We start from the raw sequence: 15,777 nt of genomic DNA, 5'->3' as shown, positions 1-15,777 counted from the left end.
CTTTTTGAGCAGCCTATAGCAGAAAGATGAATAAAGTAGAAGGAAATTAAATGAAGGTAAACAGCAAACATTGATAAGGGACTTAGGAGCTGAGTTATGAAGAAAGCTGGATGACAAATCCAGTGCTTTTAACATGATATATACGAAAAATATGAACACTAAGAAAGAAACAATTATCACAAGAAGAAAATAAGTTATCCTTGTAATTATGGTGATATTAAGAATATTAAGTAGAATATCATAACAGTTCTTCATAAAGAATATGAAGCAACGGGGTTATATTGTCCCAAAGAAAGTGGTATAATCCCCATCATTTGATTCGTTTAAATTGAGACTTGGCAAAACATTAGTGAAGTTATTGTACAGTAGGTCATGATCCTGTATTGGCAGGGGATGGACAAAATGACCTAGCAGGTCTTTTCCCTCTCAATCTTCTTTGATTCTAAAAGGCTCTAAGTCAGATGTTTCCATCATTTGTCTACGAGATCAGCAGAGCTCAGAGCTACCACAGGGAGACCTGTAAGGGTGAGGGTGAATGTAGACTTGACTAATAAAATATCAGAATCCCATAACAGTCAAGAAATTCTTTCTCATTTACTGTTATAAATATATATGTATCTTCTTTTCAGGGTTCAGTGTGAATAACTGCACAGAAAACTAAATTTTAAGACATTGAAAGGCAAAATAAGTGTAGAGGTCACTACCGCAGAGGGATCAGACTGGAGTAGCAGCAAAAGAAAATGACAGTCCCCTGCCATCAACTTTTTGAAAATGCAGGTCTCAAAGGTAAGGCAGTAGCAGGATGTCATGCACAAACTTTTTTTTCTTGATTACCATTCACATAGAAACAAGTTTTTGAAGAAAAGCTCTTACCCAAAGCTTCATTGCTACCCATCTATGCTCTTTCCAGTCTTTCTTTTGACAGCATTAGAAAGTAATGTTTGAGAAATAACCCAGAATCAAAGAAAGTTATTTCATTTTAAGGTGTTCAGGAAAATTCAATACCCTGATGATAATTAGGATTTCTTGTTATGAAGGCAGAAGGTGGTGAGACAGGATAGCAACTACTGGTTATAAAGGTCTGTAATGACTGGGTCTGTTGTGACCATAGGGTCTGACCATCTGCCCTACATTTCACTGAGCGCTTCCTACCTCCATGTTGTATAAGAAGTGTGTTCAAATGCATTGGGTGTCAGCCTAACAGCATGTGGATGGGACAACTAAATATTGCTGCCTATACAACCACTAAGGCTGTGTGTCATGCTGACCTTGTGTAGAAGTGGCCAGCCTAAATCACAAGTGTAAAAAGATGTAGAAAAAAGGCAGCATCAGTGAGCCTCCAGCTGATGACCTACAGAAGCAGAGTTGCATGTAGCCACCCTGCCTTGCCTCTTTCTGAAGCTGAAGAGAAAGCCCTATGATTTGCTGTCAGCTTCATCTGAGGGAAAGATTTGTGTTAGCTCTTTCTTAAACCAACTGCATGTGCGGATCTGATGTTCATGTCAGACAAACTGTTAGAGTTATAAAAGGGAGAGAATGCTAGACACATACAATACCTGTAACAATGTAATGAGATAGAGCTGATGAGGTTTTTGCTGAAAAAAACCCTGCCTTACAAACCTCTTAAATTTCTTCAAGGCAGTCACTGAACATGTGGAAAAACTGGAGACAGATTGCACAGTTCACTGAGATTTCCAAAAGGCTTTTAGAAAGTTCCCTCACCAAAGCTGTCTAAAGAGGACTACAGCGCAGAATAGGAGAGCTTCTCACCAGTACTGATATCAAGCTGAAAAAAATAGGGAACAAAAAGTAGGGATAAATGGTCAGTTTTCTCAATGGAACGGAACGGAACGGAACGGAACGGAACGGAACGGAACGGAACGGAACGGAACGGAATAGAATAGAATAGAATAGAATAGAATAGAATAGAATAGAATAGAATAGAATAGAATAGAATAGAATAGAATAGAATAGAATAGAATAGAATAGAATAGAATAGAATAGAATAGAATAGAATAGAATATTTCACTTGGAAGGGACCTACACAAATCATCTAGTCAAACTGCCTGACCACTTTGGGGCTGACCAAAAGCTAAAGCATATTATTAAGGGCATTGTCCAAACACCTCTTAAACACTGACAGGCCTGGGGCATCAACCACCTCTCTAGGAAGCTTGTTCCAGTGTTTGACCACTCTCTTGGTAAAGAAATGCTTCCTAATGTCCAGTCTAAACCTCCCCTGATGCAGCTTTGAACCATTCACACACATCCTACCACTGGATAGCAGGGAGATCAGCCCCTCCCTCTCCACTTCCCTCCTCAGTAAGCTCAAGAGAGAAATCAGGTCTCCCCTCCCCCTCTTCTCTCCAATATAGACAAGCCCGAAGTCCTCAGTTGCTCTTTATAGGACATTCTTTCCAGTCCTTTCATGAGTTTTGTTGCCCTCCTCTAGATGCATGCAAGGATTTGGGTAAAAAACTGGCTGGATGGCTGGGTCCAAAGAGCTGTGGTGAACGGAGTTAAATCCAGTTGGCGGCCAGTCACGAGTGGTGTCCCCCAGGGCTCGGTTTTGGGGCCACTGCTGTTTAGCATCTTTATTGATGATCTAGATGAGGGGATCAAGTGCACCCTCAGTAAGTTTGCAGATGACACCAAGTTGGGTGGGAGTGTTGATCGGGTCGAGGGTAGGGAGGCTCTGAAGAGAGACCTGGACAGGCTGGAGCGATGGGCTAAGGCCAACTGTAGGAGTTTCAGTAAGGCCAAATGCCGGGTGCTGCACTTCGGCCAACAACCCCCAGCAGCGCTACAGGTTTGGGGAAGAGTGGCTGGAGAGCTGCCAGTCAGAGAGGGAACAGGGGGTGCTCATTGGTAGCCAGCTGAACATGAGCCAGCAGTGTGCCCAGGTGGCCAAGAAGGCCAATGGTATCCTGGCTTGCATCAGAAATAGCATGGCCAGCAGGGACAGGGAAGGGATCTTACCCCTGTACTCGGCACTGGTGAGGCCGCACCTCAATTACTGTGTTCAGTTTTGGGCCCCTCACTACAAAAAGGACATTGAATTACTTGAGCGTGTCCAGAGAAGGGCAACGAAGCTGGTGAAGGGTCTGGAGCACGTCGTACGAGGAGCGGCTGAGGTAACTGGGGTTGTTTAGTCTGGAGAAGAGAAGGCTGAGGGGAGACTTCATTGCCCTCTACAGCTACCTGAAAGGAGGTTGCAGAGAGCTGGGGATGAGTCTCTTTAACCAAGTAATAAGCAATAGGACAAAAGGTAATTGGCCTCAAGTTGCGCCAGGAAAGGTTTAGACTTGATATTAGGAAGCATTTCTTTACAGAACGGGTTGTTAGGTGTTGGAATGGGCTGCCCAGGGTGGTGGTGGAGTCCCCATCCCTGGAGGTGTTCAAGAGTAGGGTCGGCATAGTGCTGAGGGATATGGTGTAGTTGGGAACTGTCAATGTTAGGTTAATGGTTGGACAAGATGATCTTCAAGGTCTTTTCCAACCTTGACGATTCTGTGATTCTGTGAAGGACCTTCACATCCTTCTTAAATTGTGGGTCCAGAACTATACGCAGCACTCAAGGTGAGGCTGCACCAATGCTGAATACAGCAGGATCATCACCTTTTTTGCCCAGCTGTGTTTGATGCACCCCAGGATGCAGTTTGCCCTCTTGGCTGCCAGGGCACACTGCAGACTCCTGTTGAGCCTGCTGACAACCAGCACCCCCAGATCCCTTGCTGCAGGGCTGCTCTCCAGCCACTCTCATCCCATTTTATACTTGTGCCCAGCATTACTCCACCCTAGGTGCAGGCATCTGGATTTGTTAAATTTCATCCCATTAATCACCGTTCAATGCTGCAATCTATCTAGATCCTCTTTTGCCATTAACAAAATCCCAGAGGTATCACTGGATGCTCCAAATGTTCAGAAATAGTCTCTAAAAACTGTAGAGAGGAAAGTAACAAAATTTGCTGGTTATTGAAGGCAGTATAACTGAAGGGTCTCATGACATTGATGGAACAGTTAAAAATGGCAGATGAAATTCACTGTCAGCAAAAATTATGTGATGTACTTGGGGGAACACATTTCTAACTTTTTACTCTATAGGCAGAAGCTCTTATGGAACTTAGGAAAGGGTTTTGAAGCTAAAAAGTTCTCTAAGACACCAAATCAAATGGTCAGTGGCAGTCAAACTAGCAGACACAATATAAGAAACATACTACACAGAAATGTCATGGATTAAATTCAGTGTATTCATACCTCAAATATTGTGTCTTTTTTGTCTATCTGTGTAAAAACAATACTGCAGAAATGGAAAGGTGCTAAAAAAAATAGCAAAGGTGGTTGAAGATATACCATGACTTCTTCATGAGGATCAAGTAAACGGACAAAATTCTCCATCCTGGAGAAAAGACACCTCAGGCAAGATAAGATACAGGTATGTGTAAACATGCATGGAGTGAAGAAGATGAAGAGAAAACATTTCATATTTTTTATTAGTTAAGAAGTAGGACCATAATGTTCATGATGATATGACCACAGGACATGCTCAGAAAAAAACAAAAGGAAAACATTTTCACTTATGTCTAAACTGTGGTATTTTTTGTCAGAGGATTACATAGAGAGGAAAAAGGTACATGGGTCTGAAAAATCACTAATGGAAAAACAATCAAGGACTATAAATTACAAAGATACCATAGCTCTGGCTCAGGAACTACCTGAGCCACAGATTGCTTGAAGCAATTGTTTGTTTCCTGGAGAAGTATGATTGCTTTCTGGAGATATCCTCTGACTCTTACCTAGGCTTCTACTACTACTGACTGCTGAAGACTGGGTGCTGAGCCAGAAAGATGCCTAAAAGCTACTGAAAATCCTTCAGGCACTGAGTTGCCATAAAATTCATTAAGCTTTAATGTGACCAGTAGGACAAGAAAATAATTTGGCTTCTTTTCCAGAATGAAATTTTTTTCACACCTGAAGATCCTTAGCAAGCCATGCAACTCCCACATTCTCTGTGCCATAAAGAGGAGAGAATTGGCTTTGACATAGCTTTCAAAGGCCAGAAAAATTGTTGCACAGGAGCCACTGAAGCACAGAGAGGTTAAAAATAAATGTGTTTCTTGACTTGTGGCATTAATGGTTAGCAATAAACAGCGAACACATCAGAAGACTAATAGGCATTTCAGCTCAAGAGGACATCTTTAAATGCTTCCAAAATTATTTTATTTTGGCAATTCAGTAAGGGCGGCTTTTATTTTGATAATAATGGGGTCCATCCCCACCAGAACTTATAACCTCACTGAAATCTTTCTTTGTCCTCCTGTCATAGCTACTGCATGTCATTATTAATGACATGCAGTAGCAGCATAACCCAAAGGAAATAGCATGCAAGGTAACATGAAACAATGAAGGTAGCTCGTAACAAGTTCTAACAAGTTACAATACACAGCAGGTTTTCATAATGTATTTTTTTAAAACTAATCCTTAAAGGCATTGCAAAGTTCTTGTGTATTTGCAAACCTGCAGAGTAGCCCCTGGGGGATTTTACTGGCTAACCTCAACCTTGCAGAGACAAAGATTTGGCAGCTTGGGCTGAACATGGAAAGGAATACTTAGGATAAAGTCACAAAGTCTTTTGCAAGGTAAGAGCTATCTTTTTCTGTCTTCCAAAGTATAACAAGTAGACATTGTTGCCTTATTAGCACTATCTTAATAAGGAATAGCCTATACCCACTTGTATTCTATGACATTGTTCTCTTCGACTTTTGTTGTGGTTTTTGAATGTATACATGCACACTCATGTAAATACATAGATATTTTCTTCCCAAGTTAAAATGCATCAGAGCCACTACTGGCTTACAATCTAAACTACATTTGTTAGCTAACATAATCTTGTGGTGTAATTCTAAGGAGAGTGTTTCCTTAACTGAAGCCCCACTGCCTTTCAGTAGGGCATGTGCTCCTCAGTCAGCAAGGGGGGTTGAAAATTCCATATCAGTGCCTTTTTCTGCCTTCAGCATCAATGGCAGAATCAGAATTACAGGACATAAAATCCCAACATTTTATTCAAAGAAATATTTTAACACAATAACAGACATCAGAGATTATAATATGACTAATAGAGAACCTCGAATCACCAGCTCTGGATACCCTCAGCTGTTACAGCACTTGCCAATGTGGATGGTGTTCAGAACCTCCCAGGAGTTTTAGTTCCTTAGAGTATTTGTCCCTGAGTCTTTGATATTAATCCATTCTCTGGACTGCCAAAAAAAGAGTATTTTCTGTTTTTTTAAATCAAAGACCATCTAATCTCTTAGCCTGAAAAACATGCTATATTGTCAACATTCTATTTTTTTAAACTTATTTTCTCTATTTTCTTCTATTGTACATCTGCATATATGATGGTTTTGTAATAATTTCATTAATCACTCCTTGATATCTTACAGACTAGCAACAATCCGCAGTTCATAACTGAGAAACATTGTCTTACAGCACTCAAAGCAGAAATGAAGACGGTACATTTCCAATTAGTATATTAAAATGTTGATTAGTACTGTTAATTTTGTTAATGAAAATGTTAGGGACTCTGAATATTAAGTATAGGCATCCCTTTAAAAATATTATAGCTGTTGTAAATGATCAGACTGGTTATTGAGACTGAATGTATAGTTTGATTTAAAAAGTTTCTTTTCCGCTTGGGAAGAATCTGTTCCTATGCTGAGATTTAGGTTACCAGCCCACAGAGCCAAAACCAGAAGATGTGGTAATTATCAGTACAATGGTAACTCTTCTGTGTGAGGGCTGCTGGGGACAAGATGATCCCACTATGTTGGGAAGTGCAGCCCTTGGGAAGGGGCTCCTCAGGGCTATTTGAAGGAAGCAAATTTCACCAGCAATCTACAGTCCAGAGATGAATGATGTAGCTCTTCAGTTTAGTTCATTATTTTCTTCCCTTTATGTAACTCACTAATCAGTACAGCTAGTTATGTTTGAAAATATAAAAGCATGTACATTAATAACACAGCCTATAAGAATACGTGCTTAAAGAACTGTATAACTCCATAAAAGAAATTAATGCTCTCCACCACCAAAATAAAGAAATAAATACACAGTCCTTTGATCTATACACTTGATACTATCAAGACAAGAGTGTCCTGTCCAACCCAAAGAGATGGAAGATGCAACCTCTTTTTCCTGATTTGTGACACCACATCACAAAGTCCCTGATTCAGCAAAGCGGCAGGATTAGTTTACATTAAATGCCTGGGGCTATATATGGCCTAGAGATGGTGAGGAAGGCTCCACACATCTCTCTCCATCTTCATTCCCAGAGCTTACCTTGCAAGATAGTCCACCTTTGTGGACAGTCTGCATACATCCTGATCAAACTAGGTGTATTGTCAGAAACTCTGATTCTGGATCCCTGCATGGGCTGCTTCACTGCCCAAGCGGACCATGCTCAGCCTTCCCGCAGCCAGACAATGGACACCACTGCACTGCAAGCACAGTGATGCACTAGCACTGAAGCACCTCATTAAAATCAAAAGGCACGACATGTGGTACCCTCTGGAGTTCCCACTTCCATGCAGAAGCAGTCACTCATGTTGGTGCAGATGCCTCAGCACCACAGGGACTAGGACAGGCTGCTTCCTGACCCAAACTGGGCCTCCTGCAGTCCCTTGGGTGTCCCTTCAGTATGGGTCTTAGGATCTCCCAGGCAATGCAATGCAATGTTCTCCCTGATGTGTGTTAGAATAAGGGTCTTCCAAATGAATGAAGAACAAATTCAAGTTTTCACACATTTCCCTCTAATGAAAATATACTGTATCCAGTACAGAGTACAAATTCAGATCAGATAAGTTTGACAGTCTCTCCTTATCCAAAGTATATCTAAAGCAGTGTTACAAATCCATTGAGTTCAATAACTGTACAAAAACCCATGCTATTTCATGAAATAAATTAAGAGTTAAGAGCTTCTTAACTCTTCAGACTTTTTTCAGTTTCGGAAGAGCCAAAAGCTTTTTTGGAAGAGAGAATGTGTGAGATACTATTGTATTCACATAACCTGAGGGAGTGAGACATTAAGAAAAAAAGAAAAGAGCATAATACTAACAAAAAAACATTAAGTGTATGTACAATCACACTACTTGTTAGGGACTGCATCTTTGAAGAATATGTCTGGTTGTATTTCTGCACCAAGTATTAAACTTTTTAAGCCAAATATAGAGGAAGGAGGGGAAGAGGAAGTAACACATTCAGTAAACGGGCATATACAGTTGATAAAAGCTTACAGTGACATGAATAGTTATGCCATGATGTCCCAAAGAGTCTTTGCACTTTAATACATTATGAGTGACCTTCGTATAGGAAAAAAATAACAGGTCATCATGCTCTAGACCATGGGCTACCCTGGAAGCAGCCAACTACGGAAATTGAGAGTAACGCAGCATTCTGTCATTCCTACATTTTTGCTGAGAAATCTGTAACAAGGTGTGCAGCAGACCTGCTACCAGAAGCATAGTTGCTACATATTAAATAAGATGAAGAGCACAAAAATTCCTCCAGCAGACAGCCTAAACTACACAGTGTGAATACCTGCTGGACAGTTTTAAGTTCCTGACATTTCTCAACTTTTCAATAGCTGACTTTCTTGCTTCTATGTTCTTCTCCATCTCCTTGTCTCTGTACCAAGGAGAGCCCTGGAAATGCAGCTGAAGCATCTCTTTGATCTTCTTTTTGTAACCTCCAGCAGGCAAAAGATCAGCTGAACAAAAATTGTTCCTTAGTATCTGCAACTATATGCTGGAGCAATGCTCAAAAGGATACAAGAGTTTTGTTGCTATATTTTAACAAACCCCAAGAGATTATATGCAACCTACAACTATTGAATTTAATAATCTGGGATTTTTATTTTTTGTTATTATGGGCTTTTTTACATGTATAAGAGCTTTCTGATCCTCAGTAGCCTGCTGGGCAAATGTAAAGTACCATCTCCACCTCATGGTAGCACAATTGCTTTTCAAATAGAGAGCTATAAGTTTTAACATTGGCCTAATGTATTTTCTCCATAACCTTGCTCTGAGAAATGATTGTGCTTTTCTACAGAAACATACACACAGAAATTTGCCTGGGGGCATGTCCAGGAATGAGAACTTTTCAACACAGTTAATAGTTCAGAAACAATCACATGGTTAACAGTTTCAGACAATCTAAACAATAGATGCTGCTGCCATGTTCACCAGAATACACAGATATTTTTAAAAAGCTTTTAATGCAGCCCGACTATTTCCTCCTGTAAATTTCAGGATAATTTGTATTCTAATGTAACAACTTCAGGCACTGAACGTAATACCACTCTTCTAAGGGTGCCCTATCCTGACAAATATATTTCTTTGTGGTGTCTTGCTTGCTTGCTTGAGACCCCTTTTCCCTCATGGTAGGTGCTGGTATGATGAGGGAGGTGGATGGATAGACTCCGTGCTGAGTTATGCTATGGAGTAAATGCTGATATACACTTCCTGCATTCAGAGCTCACTTCTCAGGACACTTGATCTCTCATAATTCTACTCCAATCTATGATGTTGTAAAAATGATAGATGCAATTTTGCAGCTTCCCTTCTAGAAAGTTATAACATCTGCAAAAACTGTCAAACTTTAACCTGGACAAGATTATAAATATCATTTTGTGAATACAGGTCCCTGAAAAGACTTAGGGATTGTGAATACCATACACAGTTTCTCATTACTCATATTCAAAGCTTAGAGAGTGAACAAGGATTTACAGGCAGGGCACACATCCCAGTTTTAAAACTAGATACATGTCTGCAAATCTCGGAAAAAGAGAAACTGAAAAAGGTCTGAAACTTTTATTTAATGTAGGTAGGACAAGTATCCTGCAGTAGATTGGAAAGAAATATAAGCAAATGCCACCTAACTTCTCATACTGGGTGGTGTTGGTATGGTATGCACATGGCACCAGGTAGAACCCTCTCAACTCACCAGCAAACAGCCATGGAGTGAGACCCAGAGTGCTAGAAAGAGGATCAAAGCCTCTGCCTACCCATAGTTATAACCATTTAAATGAGTCCAGGATTTTAAATCTTAGTGATGAGACTTTAATAAATGCCACCACTGATGCATAGTTACTACATTTAAACTACCAGTTTGAGTATGAAATTGGCAGCATCAGGCTAATAACGTCAGTTAAGAGGATTTTGTACATTCTTTATAAGTCTTGCTATTTGCCTTCCCTTTAATTCCATCTTTTCTCTCTTATTACTCTCCTTGAGTAATATTCTTCCATGCTGGACTGACAGGGATAACAGGCCGATACTTTTTACTCAGAGAGTTTTCTCCTTGTTCTTCTGCTGGGATACGTTTTATTTTCCCATGACTGACACAAAATGGAAGTTTGGCCTCCTAAATTACTGGATCTTACGACAGACTAGAAGGCCATTTACCTTTGCGTATCAGGGCCCCTTCAAGCACTGTGCTGCCCTTGCCTCACTGCACTTTGACTGTCTATTAGGTTGCTTCTGTTAGATTTCTGAAAGATTTTCTCCTCTTCTTTTTCACCTTTCAGTCTTTGAGCATGAACCCGCAGGGCTGCATGGAAGGAATGCACAGAGGGTCCTGAGGACTAGCAGAATTACTCTCAAGAGAAGACTAAATGCCACCCAACTGCTCTCTGCTGATGGAAGCGGAGATCAGTGCTCCTGTCTTGGCACTCTAGAAACCTTGGACCTGATTAAGTAATTGATTGCACATACACTGTTGTACTATAAACATCAAGGTTTAAATATATATATATAAATAAACATCAGTAGAAGAAACACCTGTTACTGAGGTCTTAAGATTTATTCTGTATTAATTACAATTGTTACCTTTTACAGAATGCTATGAATTAGGATCCTCCCTGCTCACCTGTCTCAAAGTACCCATCACTAACAGGTTCTTTACGGAAAAACATTTTAGAAATGGTCTCTCCCATTTATGTACAAAGCACTGCCTTCTAAGAGGATTGCAACCTGTGACACGTAACAGCTTTTTACAGAGAAAAGCATCACTGTGGAATAGGTTACGAAGTGAGAAACCCTATGGATGTATTTTCTTGCAATAGTAGAATCTAACCAATTCATCTGGAGTTTGTTTAAGGCTCAACATTCTTACTCCTGCTAAAACTACCATGTAATCTGAAGCAATTGTAAAGAAACCCAGTTTTAGGCTTGTGTTTTGTCCAAACAATAACTCAGCAATGCATAATGCCTCACAGCTCCCTATGGTAACACTGGTACTTTCTTAACATAATGAACTAACCATTTGCTAAAAAACTTCCATAGCAGCATACAGCACCTAGACTGTCCCTCCATATGTCTGACATTCATAAAATACCTTTTATAAATCCTGACAAGATCATAAAGCATTCACGGCATGATAATGCAGTACGCTATTTTATGCAGTGCACAGTAACACACATAGATGTATACATCTGCTTGCTAAGCACTGCTCAGGTGTAGTTCACTGGAATGGTCTGTTTTCACAGAGTTAAAATTTGAAGAAACAATCCAACAAGATGTGGGGTATACTGGATTTAATCCAGCAGTATTAAAACATGGGTGTAGCTAGTTTGGTACCAACAGACATTTGCTTTAGTACAGCAGACATTTAGAATGGCATCTTCTTATAAAATGCTGTTTAAAACATCATGTTCTAGAATAGAAAGTTTGCAAGAAACCTTTTCTGTAGTATAGGGATTGACCTTCAAGACCTGTCGTAATACTTTGCCCAAAATGGCATATAAGTCTGTTTCAAAACTATTGCAGACTTTTGTTTAGCAAAAAAAAAAAAAGAAATTCACACTGAAAACCAAAACTGGATTAAATGAAGCTGCAAAAATAATTTTGATACAACTATCAATGATTTTTCTGTACAACTGATGTTTGATAAAATTCCAGAAGTTATATAAAGATATTAATTTTACAAAATATTTCTAAAACTTTTAAACAAAATGCTTATGTAAGCACATCTTATGTCACTTATCAAATGAAAGAATATCAAATATTTTTGAAGACACTATGATATTGAACTAAAGTTCATGTTTTGATTAAAAAGATAAAATATATATGTATGATAACTGTAAACTTATTAATAGATAGAAAATCACTAATAGTAGCATAAATAAATACTCAACTAATAATAATACATAATGTTAGTTATATACATACACCATGATGTTTATACAGTCTTACAGATATTTTAGTTATATATCATTTTATTTTGAGGATTTTGCCATTTAATGAAAAACACTGATTCATGTTGATGAATAAATTAAAATAATGTTTTTGGATGTTGTTATGGGTTTTGTTTGTTTTCTTTACCCAAAAAATATTTTGACAGAAGCCTGTAGTCCAAACTGATTACAGCAAACACATATATACATTTTTTCCTAGAATATACCCATTTATTTTATGACTGTCTATAATTGTGTGCTTTTTTCAAAACTTGTATCTTTATGTATCAAGGAGCAGGTTTTGATTTTGTTTACAACAGTAAAAATCTGTTGCAGCCAGTGAAGTTATTCATTGGATTTAATGTCATTTAATTCAGGAACATTCTGTAGTGTCTTGTTTTATGACAGCTATATAAAAGTTTCCAAGAACTGCCCACATTTGCTATCAAAGGACCCTACAACATTTTTGCATTAGTCAGAGAATCACTGATACTCTAATTATAAAAGCATACTTACTAGTAAAACTGCTCCAGGATTTCTACATCACAGCTTATCCACTGAATCAAAGATTCTTTTCTCCTATCATGTTGATTCACAAAACTTACACTTGTCATTACTGTCTGTAGATGTAGTTTGGGATAATTGAAAGCAAAATTCAGAATTTCAGAATCTTCTTTTCCTTCCTCTCTCTTTTTTAACATTTACTTTTCAATGCTTTGCTTACAGTCCTGTAACAAATACTGCTACCATGCTGGCTAAAAACTCTATGCATAACAGCTAATTGGCTATCTAAGACATCTTCTTTCAGCAAGCAATGGTTATTGAATAGAATACAGTGGTATTCTTGGAAAGGAAAAAAAAAGAGAAGAATAATGGGCACTAGAATGACAATACAAGAAGAGGAGAAATCTCAGATTAGCCCAAACTCCCAGGCCCTAATCACGGACAGAAGAATCTGCTAAATCAAGAAAAAGACATCAATCCATTCAAACAGGATTAAAGGTTTAAACTGAAAACCAATAAACTTGTTAGCTTTTGTGGGAAAAATTTGCATCGGGATTTTTTTAGAAGTGAAACAGACAACTCAAATATTTCCAAATGCCTATTTAGTACCTCATGTGAAATAGAAGAAAACTATACTACAGAAAATAAAATCGGTCTAAACGCTTAAGTAAACTGATTCATGGGAGAATGTTGCAGGGTTCAATGACCTGGTAATCATTAATATTTAAAGTTGCAAGATTAATGGCATAAAAATTAATATTTATTACTAAAATGTATTTGTCAATGAGAGCATGCCTTTGTTAACAAATGCATATTTGTAGACTTTCAATATTCAGCTTAGAATTAGGTACTTCAGATGGCAGACAGTTGTCAGTGCTCTTTACACCTGAAAAAAAGATGAGTGAAAGCACTATAACAGAGATTTCCTTTCTGATTACAGAAGACAGTTACCAAAATTATTTTCTCCCTTCATTTAGTGGAAAAGGAAGAGACAGGTGGCATACAGTATGGTTTATGTTATCCTTTCTTCTCTTAACATAGTGATTATAATTTAAAAGAATATGCAATGAAAGAATTACAGTAGAATTTCTATGGCATGAGCAATGGTCCATCTACACCAGCTTTGTATCATTGTTGCTGATGCTTTTCCAAATTAAATTTTATTACAACTATTCTAAAAAGAAAGAAGGCTGGTTTGTAATACAGCTCTTTCTATTTTAATGAATAGATAAGTAAGTCAAATTTTAACCAAATTATTACCTATAGCACCTGATTCATGAACATTATTTAACACACATTTGTATTCTTTCTTACTGTTAGAAACCTTTGAAAAAGAGGCTTAGAAATCATGATTTTGATACCTATTTCTTTCATGGAAGCAATTGTTTATCAGGAGTAAAAAACACTGTCAATTGTTAGTTGCTGGCATTTTTATAATTATTGGCAATCCTGAAGTCATTTCAGTTGTGAGATTTCTGCTAATGATGCCCATAACTTAGAATAATTATTTGATTTACCAGTATCTTCTCTCTGCTAACAGTCTCTCTAAATATCATCAAGGAAGCTCTTTTCCAATAACTGCACTGTAGTATATATCTTATTTATTAAATTTACAGTGGACTTCTTCAATCCTAGTCAGCATATACAGTATGCCACAAATTTAAATAACGACATTCTGTGCGGGACTTGTTATTGGGCTGGGCATATTTGACCTGGAATGCCATTAACTTAACTTATACATTTTAAAATCACGTTTGAAATGCTGCAAAACTAAGATTGTAGTGAATTTAATTTCAAAGTCATTTTGGATGTCCTTTCAAACTGTATGTGGTAATCCTTGATTTTTGCACTGATGCTAAATGTTAATGAACAGAGCCACAGTGTACCATTTCACCTAGAGCAATGAAAACATTAAAATCTCTTTAGAAGACTGAATAAAACTTTATTTTATAAATATAATCCTTGTTGAAGCTCTACCATTTCACTGTACTTTTGAAATAAGGGCACATGGAAAATATGGAAGAGTTCCTTTGAGATAGCTAACTAAAGCCACAAAATGAGCACGGTACAGTATTTCCAAGGAACACGGTTCAAAAGTTGTACGATTACTACTAAGGTTGTTTTATTCTTTACCACATTTGGAACAGGAAGTCTGTGTTGTTCTTGAAGAATTCTGAAAAGCAATGTCACAGTCTGATGACCTCTTCTCCTCATTAAAACGTTCCCAAAGACAGCTCTCTGCATGATGTTTTGTAGCTTCAGCAGCCATGAACTAATTTGTACCTCTTATTTTGATCATGCACTGGTGAAAGAACCAAACAATATTTTTCTTTAAACACAGAGAGGTCTTTCAACAGCTCAGCATGCACTTCTACCCTCTTTTTAATCTTGGAGCACCTATTTATTTGCTCTTTTCACCACTAAATCTTCTTTTCTCCTTTCTGCCCCCCTGCAAAGCTGCTAGTTAAAATCTTCAGTGTTTTTTCTTCATAGGCTTAAACCATTAGAAGGGTATTACCATAAAAAGGGAGACAAGGACTTAGAGACATGGTACACCAGAATTTGCATTTCTAATTTTTAATCCAATTAAACTAAAATAATATTTATTTAACTACAGCCTTTCTATAATGGGTATAAACTCACTAAAGCTAATGGAAAATTTTCTTCCTCAAGGAAATTAGTTATAGGTGTTCACTGAAATAACTGATTGGTTCTGCATATTGAGTGTCTCTAGATTTTGCTTATAGGTAATTAGTATTCGGCTAGTTGATGTGTTTATTTTGCATACCTTCTCTTTTGTGTGTGTGCAATTCATTATGTGAGTCATATTTTGGCTCTACATAGTAGATTCAGTATATGCAAATTGTTAGAAGGTACTATAAGGGCATTAGCTTTTAATACATAAGGCATATACCAGGAAAGTAAGGCTGTATGGTCTGGCATCTTTGCATTACAACCAAATGCATTTTTTTCAGACAGCTACTGAATAAGAAATTACTGTGTTATTATTTTTATTTCATTTTCAATTAATACATTTTAATCAGTAA

This window comes from Strix uralensis, chromosome 5 (assembly GCF_047716275.1).
Source record: "Strix uralensis isolate ZFMK-TIS-50842 chromosome 5, bStrUra1, whole genome shotgun sequence".
NCBI classification, from domain to species: Eukaryota; Metazoa; Chordata; class Aves; order Strigiformes; family Strigidae; genus Strix; species Strix uralensis.
Note: the sequence above shows the minus strand (reverse complement) of the source record.